We start from the raw sequence: 17,682 nt of genomic DNA on the forward strand, positions 1-17,682 counted from the left end.
GTGAGAGAAGATCAGGTCAGGGAATACCAGTCATACATAAGTCCATGAATCCTGATGGGATGCTCCCATGAGTGCTGAGGGAGCTGGCTGATGTCATTGTGAGGCCACTCTCAATAATCTTTGAATGATCATGGTGATTGGAAGAGACGCCTGAGGACTGAAGGAAAGCAAATGTCACTCCTGTCTTTGAAAAGGGCAAGAAGGAGGACCCAGAGAACTACAGGCTGGTCAGCCTCACCTTGGTCCCCAGGAAGGTGATGGAGCAATTAATCCTGTGAACCATTTCCAGGCACATGAAGAACATGAATGTGATCATCAGGAGTAGTCAGCATAGCTTCACCAAGGAGAAATCATGCTTCACCAACCTAATAAACTTCTGTGATGAAGTCTTTGGCGGCTCATGGCTTAGACAGGTGTACTCTGCGCTGGGTCAAAAACTGGCTGGACGGCCGGGCCCAGAGAGTTCTGGTGAATGGAGTTACATCCAGTTGGCGGCCAGTCACGAGCGGTGTTCCCCAGGGCTCAGTTTCGGGGCCGGTCTTGTTCAATATCTTTATCGATGATCTGGATGAGGGGATCGAGTGCACCCTCAGTCAGTTTGCAGACAACACCAAGTTGGGCGGGAGTGTTGATCTGCTCGAGGGTAGGAAGGCTCTGCAGAGGGACCTGGACAGGCTGGATCGATGGGCCCAGGCCAATTCTATGAGGTTCAACAAGGACAAGTGCCGGGTCCTGCACTTCAGCCACAACAACCCCATGCAGCGCTACAGGCTTGGGGAAGAGTGGCTGGAAAGCTGCCTGGCAGAAAAGGACCTGGGGGTGCTGGTTGACAGCCAGCTGAACATGAGCCGGCAGTGTGCCCAGGCAGCCAAGAAGGCCAATGGCATCCTGGCCTGTATCAGAAATAGAGTGGCCAGCAGAAGTAGGGAAGTGATCGTGCCCCTGTACTCGGCCCTGGTGAGGCCGCACCTCGAATACTGTGTTCAGTTTTGGGCCCCTCACTACAAGAAGGACGTCGAGGTGCTGGAGCGTGTCCAGAGAAGGGCAACGAGGCTGGTGAGGGGTCTGGAGAACAAGTCTTATGAGGAGCAGCTGAGGGAACTGGGGTTGTTTAGCCTGGAGAAAAGGAGGCTGAGGGGAGACCTTATCGTGCTCTACAACTACCTGAAAGGAGGTTGTAGTGAGGTGGGTGTCGGTCTCTTCTCCCAAGTAACAAGCGATAGGATGAGAGGAAATGGCCTCAAGTTGCGCCAGGGGAGGTTTAGATTGGACATGAGGAAAAATTTCTTCACTGAAAGGGTTGTCAGGCATTGGAAGAGGCTGCCCAGGGAAGTGGTTGAGTCCCCATCCCTGGAGGTATTTAAAAGACGTGTAGATGAGGCGCTTAGGGACATGGTTTAGTGGGCATGGTGGTGTTGGGTCAATGGTTGGACTCGATGACCTTTTAGGGTCTTTTCCAACCTTAATGATTCTATGATTCTATGATTCTATGACTGGTTTGGTAGATGGAGGGAGAGCAGTTAGATATGCCCTTCTTTGCCCTTCCTCCAAGGAAGGTGAATGGTATCCTGGGCTGCATTAGGAGAACTGTTGCCAGCAGGTCAAGGGATATGATCCTTTCCCTCTACTCAGCACTGGTGAGGCTGCATCTGGAGAGCTGTGTCCAGTTCTGGGCTCCTCAGTACGAGAGACATGGACATACTGGAGACAGTACAGCAAATAGCCACCAAGATGGTGAAGGTACTGGAGCACCTCACATATGAGGAAAGGCTGGGAGAGCTGGGACTGTTCAGCCTGGAGAAGAGAAGGCTCAGGGTGATCTTATCAATGTGTATTAACACCTGATGGGGGGATGTCCTGGTTTCAGCTGGGATAGAGTTAGTTTTCTTCCTAGTAGCTGGTACAGTGCTGTGTTTTGGATTTAGTATGAAAATAATGTTGATAACACACCGATGTTTTAGTTGTTGCTGAGCAGTGCTTACAGTAGTCAAGGACTTCTCAGCTTCCCATGCTCTACCGACTGGGAAGGCTGGAGGTGCACAAGAAGCTGGGAGGGGGCACAGCCAGGACAGCTGACCCAAACTGGCCAAAGGGATATTCCATACCATGTGACGTCATGCTCAGTACATAAATTGGGGAAAGCTGGCCGGGGGGGCCGCTGCTCGGGGGCTGGCTGGGCATCGGTCGGCAGGTGGTGAGCAACTGCATTGTGCATCACATGCTTTGTATATTCTATTATTATTATTATTATTGTTATTATTATTATTATTATATTTCAATTATTAAACTGTTCTTACCTCAACCCATGAGTTTTCTCACTTTTACTCTTCCGATTCTCTTCCCCCATCTCACCAGGGGGAGGGGAGAGTGAGCAAGCAGCTGTGTGGTGCTCAGTTGCCGCCTGAGGTTAAACCACAGGGGAGTAAAGAAGATGGAGTCAGGCTCTTTCCAGTGGTGCCCACTGACCAGAGGTCATGGGCACAAACTGAGACACAGGAGGTTCTCTCTGAACATCAGGAAATGTTTTTTTACTGTGAGGGTGACTGAGCACTGGCACAGGTTGTCCAGGGAACTTATGGATTCTCCCTCCTTAGAGATATTCAAAAGCAGTCTGGACATGCTCCTGGGCAACTGGCTCTAGGTGGTCCTGCTTGAGCAGGGGAGGGTTGGACCGGATGGCCTCCGGAGGTCCCTTCCAACCTCAACCATTCTGTGATTCTCTAGTATTGTCTACCTTGATTTCAGAATGGCTTTTGATGCTGTCTTCCGTAGGATCCTCATAGAGAAGCTGATGAAGTATGGGCTGGATGAGCAGACAGTGAAGTGGATTGAAAACTGGCTGAACAGACAGACCCAGAGAGTGGTGATCCATGGCACAGTCTAGTTGGAGGCCTATAACTAGTGGTGTACCCCAGGGGTCAGTACTGGCTCCAATCCTGCTCAACACTTCATTAATTATCTGTATGATGGGGCCTCAGCAAATTTGCTGCTAACACAAAACTGGGAGGAGTGGCTGATACACCAGAAAGTCATGATGTCATCCAGAGGGACCTCAACAGACTAGAGAAATGGGCCGACTGGAACCTCATGAAGTTCAACAAGGGGATGTGAAAAGTCCTGCACCTAGGATGGGGGGATGAATACTGTGAATTGTTAGACAGATTAATAGATTACCTGAAAAACAGATTCTGTTCCACTGCTTGTTTTTCAATACGTCTTTCAAGATTGAGGACCTATCACCAAAGCTTAGACATCTGAAAGTTAGAGATCCACTCCAAGTTGTTCTTCAACTGATTCATCAGCGAATAGAAATCAAGGACGCTCTAGCCAGAGGGAGACTCCATGCTGACATCCTTTAGCTTGGTGTTGGCAGAGAAGGCAGCCTGTACATGGCAAAGTGTTGTTTCTGCACAGCTTCAAAGCACAAGCATGTGAGTTACTTATACCTGGCGGCACACTTGGACGAGAAGTCATATCTGACCCGTTAAGAACCACATTTCTTCAAGAAAGAAGACTCGAGAGAAAAAGATGGAAAGAAAGCATTAGCAATGCACAGCTCCAAACAAATCCCAGCCTAACATACTGATTCCTGAATGTCATGCAAACTCTGACATAACTTGCAAAGAACCTGACATCACTTTAAATGTCCTAAGAAAATCATTTTACAAGCACCTCCAGATAGCAATCATCCTGTATGAAGTAGTTATCGAGACAACTAGGATGGCAGTAGGAAGTGCCTATGTTTTTCCTTCTTTTATAGAGGCAGTCTAGGACTGGTATTCAGTTACGTATACATAGGCGTAGAGAAACATTTTAGGCCCTATAGAGTGTCCCAGCTGGGCTCTAAATAGCATTCCAGAAGGATAAGGGATTGTCTTAAGTTCTAGGTCACATCCACCATCCTGTGTTAAAACTAGGATACCTTATGTTGTCAAGAATTGCACTATAGATCTATGTTTGGGCAATTGAATCCAATCCCTATGCTGAAGACACGTAAGTTTGGAGGTCTCAGTGTGGAGCTGAATCTAAACTTAAATGCTTTCGCTAAGCAGAAAGATACACTGGACATCCTCTGTTTTCTTTTTAGTGTTCATGCATGGTAACAGGTCATAAATTGGGACTTTTCAATTGGCAGCAAAGGTATCTACATATATGGATCAAGTTTCACATATAAGAGAAGTTCAGCACCTGTGTTCCTGACTGCTTCACTATGGTTTAGTTTAGCATGGTATGAATAATTTAATTCAGTTCTTCTATCCATTTATCATGATCCTGTCGTTTCGTTTCCTCATCTTTTTTTGCACCTTTTTTTTTTTTTTCCGCAAAGTGGTATGTGATGCATGTGTTCTACCTTGTACATACTCCAACTGTACCATGGTTTTGGGATGAATTATATATTCTAACTGGAATATCACCCTTCTAAAAGACTGGCATAATACAGAGAGCTCTTTCCCCTCACCCCTGCAATCATAGCACTACTTTTTGCTAAACAGGTATAGTATCCAGTTACAATCTGTGCATCCTGTTTCTGAGGATTTAAACCTTTACCTTTTATGCCTAACCACATGCAAAATTAACTATGTTGATACCATCTTTCAGTAACAGCTGCATCCTATACTATTTGTAAAAGAACTGGGATAAAATATTCTGGAAATCTTGAATTTCTCAAGTAAATTACTTCCTCTCCTTTCCCCTCCTTTCCCCTCCTTTCTCCTCCTTTCCCCTCCCCTCCCCTCCCCTCCCCTCCCCTCCCCTCCCCTCCCCTCCCCTCCTCTCCTCTCCTCTCCTCTCCTCTCCTCTCCTCTCCTCTCCTCTCCTCTCCTCTCCTCTCCTCTCCTCTCCTCTCCTCTCCTCTCCTCTCCTCTTTTAGCAAGCTATCCTTTCAGATCTAACCAGTGAAGTTCAAGTCACAGCATTCAGTCTTATCTGTAAGGCCTGCCTGTCAGTCTCAGCTATTTTCAGTGGCATGCAGCCCCTCTGGATCCCACTGATATTGGGATTCTAAGTGTCAAAGGACCATAAAGACCTAGCCCACTGTTCACAAATGGCCTGTGTACCTATCTCATGTATATAACCCGTCGACCTTCATCCTCTCAACCCTGATTTTCTCTCTTTTGACAGGAACAGGATTACCCCAGTTCTACCAATTGCTGATGTTGGCAGACATGGGGACATCCATGTAGGCTTGCAGGGGGCACCTGTGCCTTTACCTGTGTTGCTCCCTAGGGCTCTCACCACCCTCAGTGGTGTTTGGTACTGTAGTCTCCCTGTGAGGCTCTGGCAAGTGGGCTTGGAAAACTGGTCTCTGTTTTTATGGGTAGAGCACACTTTATATAAAAAATCTTAACAGTCTAACATAAGAATCATTATTATTCCAGAAAAGGAAATAATCTATACAGAAAAATTTTCAATAATAGCAATAGAACAGTTGAAATATATCCGCACTTCTTTGTTTTTGATCCTTTTTTGGATGCTATGCTCACCTTCACACTGCTCCACTGGGTCCTCAGGTCAGTGGTTTCAGTCTGGTGTTGTTGGTGAGGGTGTTACAGCAGGTCGGCAGCATCTGGAATCCTTCTCCCGAAGGATTGATGTTGATATTGCTAGTTTCTTCCTCCCTGTAAGATTCACCTGGAATCATTTTTGTATGCTTAAAAGCTAACATGCTTTTAAGCTTTGCTGTTTCTTCACTCATCTGCAACTCCATGTTACATCTAGATTTTCTGTATGTGTTCTATGTATCTTAGATACTTGTTCTTTGTTCTCCTCGTTACCCCTGAAACCAGTTTTGTCCAGTTCTAAGTCTGCATTTTTTTATCTGACCATTGATGAGTAGTTTATTTCTGCCAGGTCTCATGTGTCAAGCCTGTACTTCATCTCTTATCATCCCATGCCTATATTCCTCTACCCTTCCATGAGTCTATCTACTCTCTGGTTCTCATACCCTTGGTCTATCTAGTAGCTGTCCCCTAGGCTCTTGGTCCCTTCAGCTGCTGGCTCCCTGATGATCCTCAGTCTCTCCAGTAGCCCACTTATACGTGGTCTATCTTCCCTCTCTTCCTTTTCCCATGTTTTTCCTCCCTGATCCACCTTGATCCCTCCCTTTACTCCACCTGTGGCCCTTTCCCTAAATAACCCTGTACAAATTCCAAATTTTCTTGTTCATTCTCCAAATTTCTCCCCATGTGCACGCACCCATAGTAAGTTTTATACCCCTTTATGCAATAATTCTCCTTAGTTTGTATAGCACTTGGGAGGTAGTTTCACATGTTGAATCACCTTTGATGGATTTTTGGGTGGCTGAGTCAGATGAATGAGGTTGGTTGTATTCCCCATCTCGTCATCGTTCCTCTCATCACTGTCTGTCTGAGTAACTGTTAGCCAGATATCCTAACACAAAACATCATACTGCCATGCCGTAACAGATTTTCATGAATCCTTTTACAAAACTCTGAGTTCAGTAAAATGATCCCTCCTAGTGGGATGGGGGAGAGAATTGGAAGGGTAAAAATGCAAAAATTTTTGCACTGAGATAAAGACAGTTTAGTAAGGAAAAAAAGGGGGAAAAAAAACCCAAAGAAAAACAAAACCAAGAAAAACAAGTGATGCAAAAAATCCCCAATTGTTGACTATCAGCCAACAGATGCCCAGCCAGTCCCTGAGCAAAGGCAGCCCCCAGCAAACTTCCTTCTCCAGTTTTTGTTGCTGAGCATGACGTCATATGGTGTGGAATATCCCTTTGGTCAGTTGGGGTCAGCTGTCCCGGCTGTGTCCCCTCCCAGCTTCTTGCACACCCCCACCCTACTTGCTGGTGGGGCAGCGTGAGAAGCAGATGCCATGTAAGCACTGTTCAGCAACAATAACTAAAATATCGGTGTGTTATCAACACTGTTTTCATCACAAATCCAAAACATAGGACCATATGGGCTACTATGAAGAAACTTAACTCTATCCCAGCTCAAGCCAGTACAACTAAATACGAAAAAAAACATTGGCTTTAATGATATATAGATCTGATGTGTTTTTTATTCTTTGACTCTTCTGGGATGTGTGACCATCACAGGCATTGGTTTAAAGTTAATTATGGTACATGGGATGCCAAATTTATGAACTGATTTGTGTTACAAGAACTTTCTGTACTGATAGTTCCATACTTGAACTAAATTAAGTCAAGTTTTATGCTATTTGAAAACCAGGAGTTTCTTTGTAATTTTCAACAAACTCTCTTTCACAGTCTTGTTTTTCAGAGTATAAATAAGGGGGTTTAACATGTGTGTTAAGATGTTGTATTGGATTGACATTGGTCTATCAAAGCCTATCAAAGTTGATGAAAGTCCTAGTGCAGTTCAAGTCCAGTAACAGTGGATGTTTGCAGCTGAAATGACTGATTGTATTGCGTTCACAGAAGCTTAATCTGAAAAGAGGAATACTGTTTACAAAAGCATATAAAAATCCCATCACCCACGCCCCAGATACTAGGTGGATACAGCCTTGTGTAATGAAAAGGGTTTCATATTGTCATAAGCATATAGGTCATATGCATATTGGTCATATGGTCATATGCATATTGGTCATAATGCATTGCTGAGAGCATAAAAACTTCTGCACAAGCTGACAGAGAAAAAAAAAAGTACAGTATCATTGAGATAAATGTTTTTCTCCTTTTCCTGGAAGTTCTTCAGCATCTTTGGGACCGTCACTGTGGAGTAACAAACATCAGCAAAAGCTAGATGACCCAGAAATACATGGAGGACTGAATGTGAGGATCCACTTTTATTACCAGCACAATAAGTGCATTCCCAGTCAGTGTCATTAGATAAATAAATAAGGCCACCAGGAATGGTGAAATCTGGAAGTTGGGATCATTGGAAAGTCCCAATAGAAGAAACTCAGTCACCACAGTTTGATTTTGCATTAACATTTTGTAAGCAGCCGGGAGACTGAAAAAAAAAAATATTGTAAATTTGTGAAATCAAAAGATAAAACTTTAGGAAAACAGGCAGGTGTACCACAGTCATATACCAGGCAAGGAATTTCCTGTAGGGTGAGGACTGTAGAGGTACCACTGTACAGGTCACTGGTTAGAAGTCGCTGGGATGACTGTGTGTAGTGTCTGGTCATGCGTGCTTGAGAAAGGTAATTCAGAGCCTGCCAGAGGAGGAGTGCTGGTTAAATAGTGATCTCAGTCTAGACAATCTCTGCTCTCAGTCTCTCAGTCTAGCAAATCTCTGCTCTCAGTCTCTTGTCTGCTAGCCTGATGGGAAGGTAATTTTATAATATTCAGTTTCATCTCCCCTAACGTCACAAACGTTAGGATTGTCTCCCCAGCTCCACATATACTTCCTGTAGTCATTCACGCAATTTGTACTTATCATTCCTAGATAATGCAAAAGGGGCAAACGGAATCACTTGTAGATTGAAAAATAACACAAGCATAACACAGCAAGGAGGACTTAGGATGCATCACCTCCCACATGTTGCTCCTTCTCTGTGAATGACGGCTGTGTGGCCATTTATGCTGCTGAAGATCCATGAATAATACCTTAACTCAGCCAAGCAGTCTGTTCCTCTTCTTCTTTATTCCAGTTGCGCACCAGGCTACCCTTGCTGACACCAACGTACTTGCTCATGATTTACATCTTTTTATTTATTATTTTTAAAAAGCCATCTGTGATTGCCCCTAAATAGATATTGTGAGGTTTGCAGAGAAATATACTTTTAACTGTCTATGAGCAGATGACTAGGGTTGGGTTTTTTGCCTGGTGAATTAAAAAGCCCCAGCAAGGAGTAGTGGGAAGTTCTGATCCAGCTAGAACAGATTTAAACAACCAGTAGAATAAAAACAAAACAGTGGAGAAAGGATATTTGGTAAAATCAAAACGGTTTTTGAACTCAGCATTAATGTTTTCATTTTATTTTTGTATTTTTAGCATTATTAGAATATTTTCTGTGTATTTTTTCCCTTTAAGGAAAGTAATTTTCAAAATAATAAAAAAAAGCCTGTCAAGAAGCAGAGGTAGGTTCATTTTGAAAATTAATCATAAAATCATAGAATATCTCAAGTCAGAAGTGAGCCATAAGGATCATCAAGTCCAACTCCCTGCTCCTCGCAGGACTACCTAAAACTAAACCATATGACTAAGGGCATCATCCAGATGCTCCGTGATCTCTGACAGGCTTGGTGCCATGACCACTTCCCTGGGGAGCCTGTTCCAGTGACTGACCACCCTCTCAGTGAAGAACCTTTTCCTAATGTCCAATCTGAACTTCCCCTGATGCAGCTTCATCCCATTTCCTTGTGTCCTGTCGCTGCTCACCAGAGAGAGATCAGCACCTCTCCCTCTGTTGCCCCCCCATGAGGAAGTTGTAGACTGCGATGAGGTCACCCTTCAGCCTTCTCTTCTCCAGGCTGAGCAAACCAAGTGAACTCAAGCTGCTCCTCATAAGTCTTGCCCTCGAGGCCTTTCATCATCTTGGTTGCCCTCCTCTGGACACACTCTAACAGTCTGATGTCCTTCTTCTATTGAGGTGCCCAAATCTGCACACAGTGCTCAAGGTGGGGCCACACCAGTGCTGTGTAGAATGGGACAATCACCTCCCTTGACCAGTTAGCTATGCTGTGCTTGATGCACCCCAGGACACAGTTGGCCCTTTTGGCTGCCAGGGCACACTGTTGACTCGTACTCAACTTGAATCAACACAACCCTCAGACCTCTTTCCGCAGCGCTGCTCTCCAGCCTCTCTTCCCCCAGGTTGTATGTATAACCAGGATTAGCTCGTCCCAGGTGGAGAATCCTGAACTTGCTCTTGTTAAATTTCATATGGTTGGTGATTGCCCAGCTCTCTAGTCTGTCCAGATCTCTCTGTAAGGCCTCTCTACCCTTGAGGGAGCCCACAGCTCCTCCTAGTTTAGTACCAATGAATGACCTAAATATTTATCTGGAAAAAAAGCTAGGATAAAATACTTAGTTTTTCTAACATCATTTAGGGAGAAGGAAACAAGCAAATAGTTGCCTCATTTGCTCATATTTTGCTAATTTATTTATGCTAATATATTTATCTCCCTCTTTACAACTCCATACTTTCTTAGTGATTTTGCTACTCATTAAAAAAAAAAAAAATCTCAGGCCCTCCTCCAAGAAGGAGGCATTCAGGCAGAGATAAATAATGCAACCTGTCTAGTTTAATATTAAAACAACCACATCATGTCTGACTTTGAAAATCTAGAATGCAGAAATCCACCTCTTACCTAGGAAGGATTAATCTGCAACAACTGGAGAGAAATAGATGTTTTCTTGGCATTTATCTCATGGATAAGATAAATCATTCCTTTGGAATTCCTGTTTCTCTCTTTAATGACTACAAAGAGTCAACAATTAATTAAAATATAAATGGCTACTTGTTAAGCATTTTAATCTGAACACATGAATACCTCCACTTCCAAAGGTGGAATGATTATAGTAGCTCAGTAAGAAACAGATAACAATAGTTAAAGGGTAACAATGCCAAAAATTAAAACTCACTCATCAGTTGCTGGTCACTTCTAGTACAAGGCTGTTGTCCCTTCCTACAGGCTCCAAACAGCATCAGCTTCTTAGGTTAGCTGTGAAGGGCCAGTGTGTTACTGAAGCTTCAAACAAGAAAATTGCCTGAGAGAAAAGCAATGGGGTGGACTCCTTGCAACACTTGCTCTGCTGATCCTGTTTAAAGAGGTGAAGTCCCTCCCTCTGATGAACTGTTCATGCTGTCTTAGGTAGTTCCTGGCCTCGGGCTATAGAGTCTGAAGCTGTTGCTGCTGGGGTGATTCTCTTTTTTCTATAGCGACACTCTTTCACTACTGTAATTCACTAAGTAATGAAAGTTACAGCTTTATAACGCAGCACAGGTAAAGTCTGAGATTAAGCTATTCTCTTTAGCTGGTTGTGTAAGAAGGCTTCATCTGCAGTCGACAGAAAGATGTGCCTTCATGGGCAATTTCATCTAAAGCATCTTAGACATTCATATTAGGCTGAAGTGTGCTGCTCCAGACAGGTAAGAAAGAGATTGGTGCCTATTGGTAAGGGAACCCAGCTATGGGGTCCTGTTAGTCCTAAACACATCATCCTAAAGGTAGGAATCTAAATCTGAGTCTGCCGTTATAGTCAGTGGAGAGAATATACATCCAGGCTTTACTATGGGTTATGCCTCTGAGATAAGAAAGAGGTCACTACAGCATTTAGATCTTAGGAAGGTAGGTCAGGTTGGCAGACAACTTAACTCCATGATGCAGAGAGGCAAAGATGTGTATTACCTGTAGTTTCTTTATGCACATGCTGCAGAAGGACATCTGCCAAAGTAACTCAATGTGGCAGGATATTTTTACCCTTTAAATGTTAAAGGTCACACTTAAAAAGATTAAAAAGAACATGAAAAAGAAAAAGGCACTCTACTACAAATATAAAAGGACAATTATAAAATTCCTGGTGTATTGGGTGTACGTGGCGGGGTTTTGGTAGTGGGGAACAGCAGCTCATGGAAAGCCCACGCTAGAGCAGGTTTATCCTGAAGGTCTGCAGCCCCCAGAGAGGACGCACGCTGGAGCAGGGGAAAAGCGTGAGGAGGAAGGAGCAGCAGAGGCAAACTGTTATGAAGTGTCCGCAACCCCCCATTCCTCATCCTCCTGCACTACTCCAAGGGGGAGGACATAGAAGATTTGGGAATGAAGGAATGAAGTTGAGCCTGGGAAAAAGGGGAAGGTGCGGGGAAGGTGTTTTAGTTTTGTCTTTGTTTCTCACCGTCCCATCTATTTTAATTGGCAATACATTAAATTAATTTTCCCCAAGTCAGTCTGTTTCGCCCATGATGTTAGTTGGTACATGATCTCCCTGTCCCATAAGCTTTTTCATCTTATTTTCTTCTCCTGTCCTGTCCTGTCGAGGAGGGGGAGTGAGAGAGCAGCTGGGTGGGAGCCTGGCAGCCGGCCAAAGCCAGACCACCACACATGGCTAAAGACATTTGCATTGACACGAATGAGAGAATGGGCGAACTCACACAAACGAGAAAGCCACGTAACTCATGGCAGACCAGAAGCAGGATGAGATCTGCATGGTGCACAGTCAGGGAGTCGGGGCTCAAGTCTGAAACCTTTTGCAACAGGAGAATATTAATGGCTCCTCTGTGACGTTTCCCAACTGTGATGCACTGGTGCAACAGCTTTCTTCTTGTTCCACTTGTTTGACTTGTCTTTCTAGATTTTTCAGGAGACAAACCTAGGCACTTTGCTGGAGTTGATTATGTGTTAAATACTTCAGTCTTGAATTCACATCACCTAATTTTTCACCGGTGTCTTACACTCTTACCACACCATCATGGAGAGTGCTTCAGACGGCCAGCAGACATCTACCAAAAGAAATCTACCATTTCCAGAATGAAGTGGACAAAAGCAGTAAAAAAAAAAAAAAAAGAAAAAGACCTATAAGATAAGCTGTTCTTGTACTGGTGCTTGCCGTATTTAGGGCTATGTAATGCATTGGTTTCATACTGCAACGCTCTATATTCATAACGCCATTGCCACTCAAGTATTTTTTATGATCTCTTGAAAGTCTCTTCAGCTACTGGGAAACTGACGTATGTCAAACTCCATTTCCCCCCTAATATTAGTAAACTCAGTAAGAAAAAGAATAACAGAACATCCTATTATTACTGTTAACAATTATATCACTTACTCGTACAACGCCAAACATGTGGAAGGGGACTTTGCTTGCAACTATACTTAGACTGCTAGTACATCCTAAAACATACTGCATATTTATATAGACCATGGATAAAAGGAGATCACTTAACATGTGATTTCATCATACCAAAAAGTTGCTGTCTGGAGACCTGATCCTAGTGGGAGCACGTGAAAATTCAAATACCTCCAGCCATTAGCGGTCGGAGCCTTTGGAATCAGAGAGGAGATGCTACCTCTTACAGAGGAAAACAAAGGGATTTTGGTTTTTTTCCTTTTTTTCTCTCTATTCATGATTTCTCTTCCTCTCTGACCTTGGAATTATTGCCCCTACTGAAGAGAGAGAGAAAACTCTACCGGTTTTAGTAACAGAAGGTAACATTTCAATTTCTATTCCTCATTCTTAGTTGGGTCCTAAGGCAAAACCAAAACATAAGTGTGTTTCCGTGGTTTATTTCTCCAGTTGGAGCCTGGAGCTGCTACTATGATGTACAAGAGGAATCTATCCCACCTACCTTTAGGCACCGGCAATGCAGATTTTTACATCTGAATTACCCGCTCACTCATCCGAGAGAAATAGGAACCTCGATGGCATCAGCGATTCGTATTCTCTTAGATGTCTATGGTGGAGAAACACTAATTATCCTGACAGTATACTTGCTTATTTCTATTGTCTGTAGAAAAGTTTGGCAACTGTAGCTGCCTTTTCTGATAGCCATCTCTTACCTTTGCGTTAACCATGCTGTTCTTCAGACACCCTCGGCTCTGGGCCAGAGGTGAGCCTGTTCCACCTGTGCAGCTCACCTGGTGGTAGTGACTCTTCTACAGCACAACTGGCACTGTTCACCTGTGACCCAAGTCCAGCCTCTCATCCAACACGAAGAAAATGGTTTCCCTGTCTTACACAGTTGTCACCCCCATGCTCAACCCCATTACCTACAGCTCGAGGAATCAGAAAGTCAAGCAGAGCCTGAGGAGATGCATTGACAAGTGGTTCCTTAGGAAGCAGATGGCTGTTTTTTCTCCATCCAGGTGGTGGATTCCTTGTAGCTGCACAGAACATAAGTGTTTCCCTAGTAAAAAAATTAAATGGAATTTATGAACGAAGTGAAATGCCTTTCAGAAAGATCTGTGCCATTTTAGCAGTCCTTTGCCGTTAAACCCATAAAATATCTGGCCTTTTTTACTCGGCATATTAGAATAAATTGTTGTTGTTGTGCCTCTGGCCTTGCAAGCAAATAAGTAAACCTGACTCAGTGTAGGAATATTACAGAAGTAGATTATAAAATTCTTATCCTACCCCATCATTGTACCTTTATCTCCATAACTATAACATGCCTGTAGCTTGGGAAAAAAAAAAGGTTGTTTTCCTCTCCATCAAAGCAAAAGCGATAGCCTGGAACTTTTGCCCCCTGCAAAAAAACCCCTCAATAATGAGTTGAGAAACAAGTTAGTACCTTATGATTGGAGGTGAGGAGCTGTGTCTCCTGGAAGTGTCCTTCCTGCTGATGGGAGAGACTGGGTTCAAGTCGAGACTTGATCTGGTTTTTCCTCCTCTCAGCACAAAGATCTCTTTCCCAAAGTAGGTCGTAACTTGCTCAGTTCAAAACAGAAAGGGTGAACTGAAACATTGCCAGCTAGCTGCAGTAGCTTTGTTCTAATTAATTCCCTTCTCATGTAGGCTGAAAGCAAGCTATGGGAGGGGATTGTTTCTTAACTCATTGAACCTGATACTTTCTGTCTGATTCTTTTTCTGGCTTGCCAGGTGGAGTGTTCATTAAAGTGAAATGTGACTTGTGCTTTTGTTTTCTCTCTGCTTATTTCGATCTAACTTCAACCCCCATTCTGGTCTGGCTTATCTCCGAGCAGCATTTTCTCTTCCAATTTGTGTGATTAATACCTAATCTGCATCACTGTCTCTTAGACCAGAAGTAACAAAGGCACTCTACTAAAAATACAAAAGGACAGTTATACAATTCCTGGTGTATTGGGTGTACGTGGCGGGGTTTTGGTAGTGGGGAACAGCAGCTCATGGAAAGCCCACGCTAGAGCAGGTTTATCCTGAAGGACGGCAGCCCCCAGAGAAGACCCACACTGGAGCAGGGGAAAAGCGTGAGGAGGAAGGAGCAGCAGAGGCAAACTGTTATGAAATGACCGCAACCCCCCATTCCTCATGCCCCCTGCGCAGCTTGGGGCTGGGGGGAGGTAGAAGATTTGGGAATGAAGGAGTGAACTTGAGCCTGGGAAGAATAAGGAGGGGTGGCGGAAGGTGTTTTAGTTTTGTCTTTGTTTCTCGCCATCCAATCTATTTTAATTGGCAATAAACTAAATTACTTTTCCCAAGCCAGTCTGTTTTGCCCGTGATGGTAATCAGCCAATGATCTCCCAGTTCTTGTGTCAGCTCAAGAGCTTTTTCATCTTACGTTCTCCTCCTGTCCTGTCCTGTCCTGTCCTGTTGAGGAGGGGGCATGAGAGAACGGCTGGGTGGGAGTCTGGCTGCAGTCCAAGGTCAACCCACCCCAGTAGCATAAGCCACACGTGTTGGTAAGAGGGGATTTTGGCAATAAGAAAGAGATAAAAGGGGAAATAAAAAGAAAGGCATGGGGTAGAAGGGTGAAATATTTTAATGCCGTGTGGGTTAGGCAAGTGGAAAGGCTTGAGTAGGCTATAGAAATGAAACGACGTGTGAACGGGATGGTCAGAGGATGCTTCGATGTATCAGATAATGTTGGACCTGAGCATGACGCAGGTGGAATGGAATAAGGTGTGGAGATTGTACTGCGTCTGGCTGGGATGGAGCCAACTTTCTTCATAGCAGCCCGTATGGCGTGTGCTTTGCCTTTGTGGCTCAAACAGTGTTGGTAAGCCACCAATATTTTGCCTATTGCTGAACAGTGCTTGTACAGAGTCAGGTCTTTCTCTCCAGTCCACCCCCGACAAAGACCAGTAGGCTGGGGTTAGGGAAGAGGCTGGCAGGGGACATAGCCAGGACAGCTGACCCAAACTGCCCAAAGGGGATATTCCACACCACGTGATGTTTTGCTCAGCAATAAAAGCTCAGGGAATGGAGGAGGACGGGGGCATGTTCATGGTTAAGGTGTTTGTCTTTGCAAGCGACAGTTAGGCATGCTGAGCCCCTGCTTCCTAGGAAGTGGCTGGACATCTGCCTGACGATGGGAAGTAGTGAAATTAATTCCTTTTTTGCTTGTGTGTACAGCTTTTGCTCTCCTTATTAAACTGTCATTACCTCAGTCCACGAGTCTTGTCACTTCCCTTTGATTTTCTCCCCACGGGAGAGGAGAGTGGGCAAGAGATAGGATGCTTATACAGTTGCAGAAAATTTGAGAATAAACTGAGTCACTTGGCATTTTGCAGTTAACCACTCCCTCATACAAACAGTTTTCCGCTTTTACTTCTGTGTTAAGTAAATGCCTTGTGCTTGTATAAACATGTCTTCAGTTGAAACACATACTCCCGAAGCTCCTGTTTGTGGTGGTGTGCTGGCGTGGAGCCTGAAGTCACCGCATCCCACACCCCCTGACACTTTGGTTCTCATTTGGACAGCGTGAATGTCTCCCCCCAAACATAGGGGGCAGTCATGGGCCATTAGTCAAAGCTAGCAAAGGCCGTGTAGACATAGCCTATATGGTGAAAAACTTAAACACCTTTGTAAGGATATGTGGAAGGGCAGTGCCTGCTCCTTTAGGGGTACCTGGTCAAGGACCTTTTTCAATGCGACAAGGGATGGTAAGAAAGGGAGGAAGCCATGAACAAGAACTTACAGGGACACAAATCTGACTGGCAAATGATAAGGGAGACAACGAGGAGAACCAGACCTGGTCAATCAATGACCCAATGAAGGGGAAACAGGAAGGATCAAAGGGAGGGTAGACAGAAAGGAGTATAAAATGGGCTGGTTGCAGGTAGAACAGGGCCAGTCAGTGCACTTGTCTGGCTGAGCCCTGCGCCTCATCTCGGCAGCCTGTCCCATCACCTTGTATCTTCTTATTAAACCGTTTCTCAGCTACTGGTGGGACCTGTGTGTCTGTGCGTGAAAATTGGTACCAGCTACTGGAGTCAGACTGGGGGCGTGGATGCCCTGCAGCCTGTGGTGTCAGCTACTGGAGCGAGTGGGGTCATAGCGTCAGCTACAAGAGCCAGTGGTGGGAATGGTGTGTGACCCAAAACCCAGCTACTGGGGGGGACTGGCATGAGTGAAGCGGGTGAGGGGCTCCACACCAGAGGCCGAGTTTCTGTATCTTCTCCAGTCCTGGTGTGCGTGGAGAGTGAGTGTGTATCCCTCAGCAAACTGCAAGCTGGACCAGTTGACGAGTAGGGGGGCCTTGGGTCCGGGCCAGGGTATCCTGGCCAGGATACCACCCGGCAGGTGAATGGTCCGTGCTGGTAGGCCCAAGGGGCCTTGTGAATGTGGAGTGTCTGTGGGGCGATGTCGTGGTTTAACTTCAGTCGGCAACTGAGCACCACGCAGCCGCTCGCTCACTCCCCCCCACCCGGTGGGATGGGGGAGAGAATTGGAAGAGCACAAGTGAGAAAAACTCGTGGGTTGAGATAAAAACAGTTTAATAATTGAAATAAAATGATGATAATAATAATATGTTAATAATAATAATAATAATACACAAAGCAAGTGATGCACAGTACAATTGCTCACCACCCGCCGACCGATGCCCAGCCAGTCCCCGAGCAGCGGCCCCCCCGGCCAGCTTTCCCCAGTTTATGTACTGAGCATGACGTCCCGTGGTATGGAATGTCCCTTTGGCCAGTTTGGCTGTGCCCCCTCCCAGCTTCTTGTGCACCTTCAGCCTTCTCAGTCGGTAGAACATGGGAAGCTGAAAAGTCCTTGGCTAGTGTAAGCATTACCTAGCAACAACTAAAACATCGGTGCGTTATCAACTTTGTTCTCATCCTAAATCCAAAACACTGTACCAGCTACTAGAAAGGAAATTAACTCT

At 44.8% G+C, this 17,682-nt stretch overlaps 1 long non-coding RNA gene across 2 annotated transcripts in view; it reads right to left on the reverse strand.

The window, feature by feature from the left end:
- Positions 1-10,645, reverse strand: part of LOC143165203 (uncharacterized) — a 38,450-nt gene extending 27,805 nt beyond the window's left edge. Inside the window, exons 1-4 of one of the 2 annotated variants that reach the window (XR_012996221.1) lie at positions 10,524-10,645; positions 6,280-6,390; positions 5,484-5,574; positions 3,181-3,514 (exon numbers count right to left, since the gene is read on the reverse strand). This is a non-coding gene — a long non-coding RNA (uncharacterized LOC143165203). Of the gene's footprint in view, positions 1-3,180; positions 3,515-5,483; positions 5,575-6,279; positions 6,391-10,523 lie in introns of those variants that run through there. The other variant, XR_012996220.1, reaches the window with a different exon arrangement.
- Between the last annotated feature and the right edge of the window lie 7,037 nt (positions 10,646-17,682).

Source organism: Aptenodytes patagonicus, chromosome 10, assembly GCF_965638725.1.
Source record: "Aptenodytes patagonicus chromosome 10, bAptPat1.pri.cur, whole genome shotgun sequence".
In the NCBI taxonomy this organism is placed as follows: Eukaryota; Metazoa; Chordata; class Aves; order Sphenisciformes; family Spheniscidae; genus Aptenodytes; species Aptenodytes patagonicus.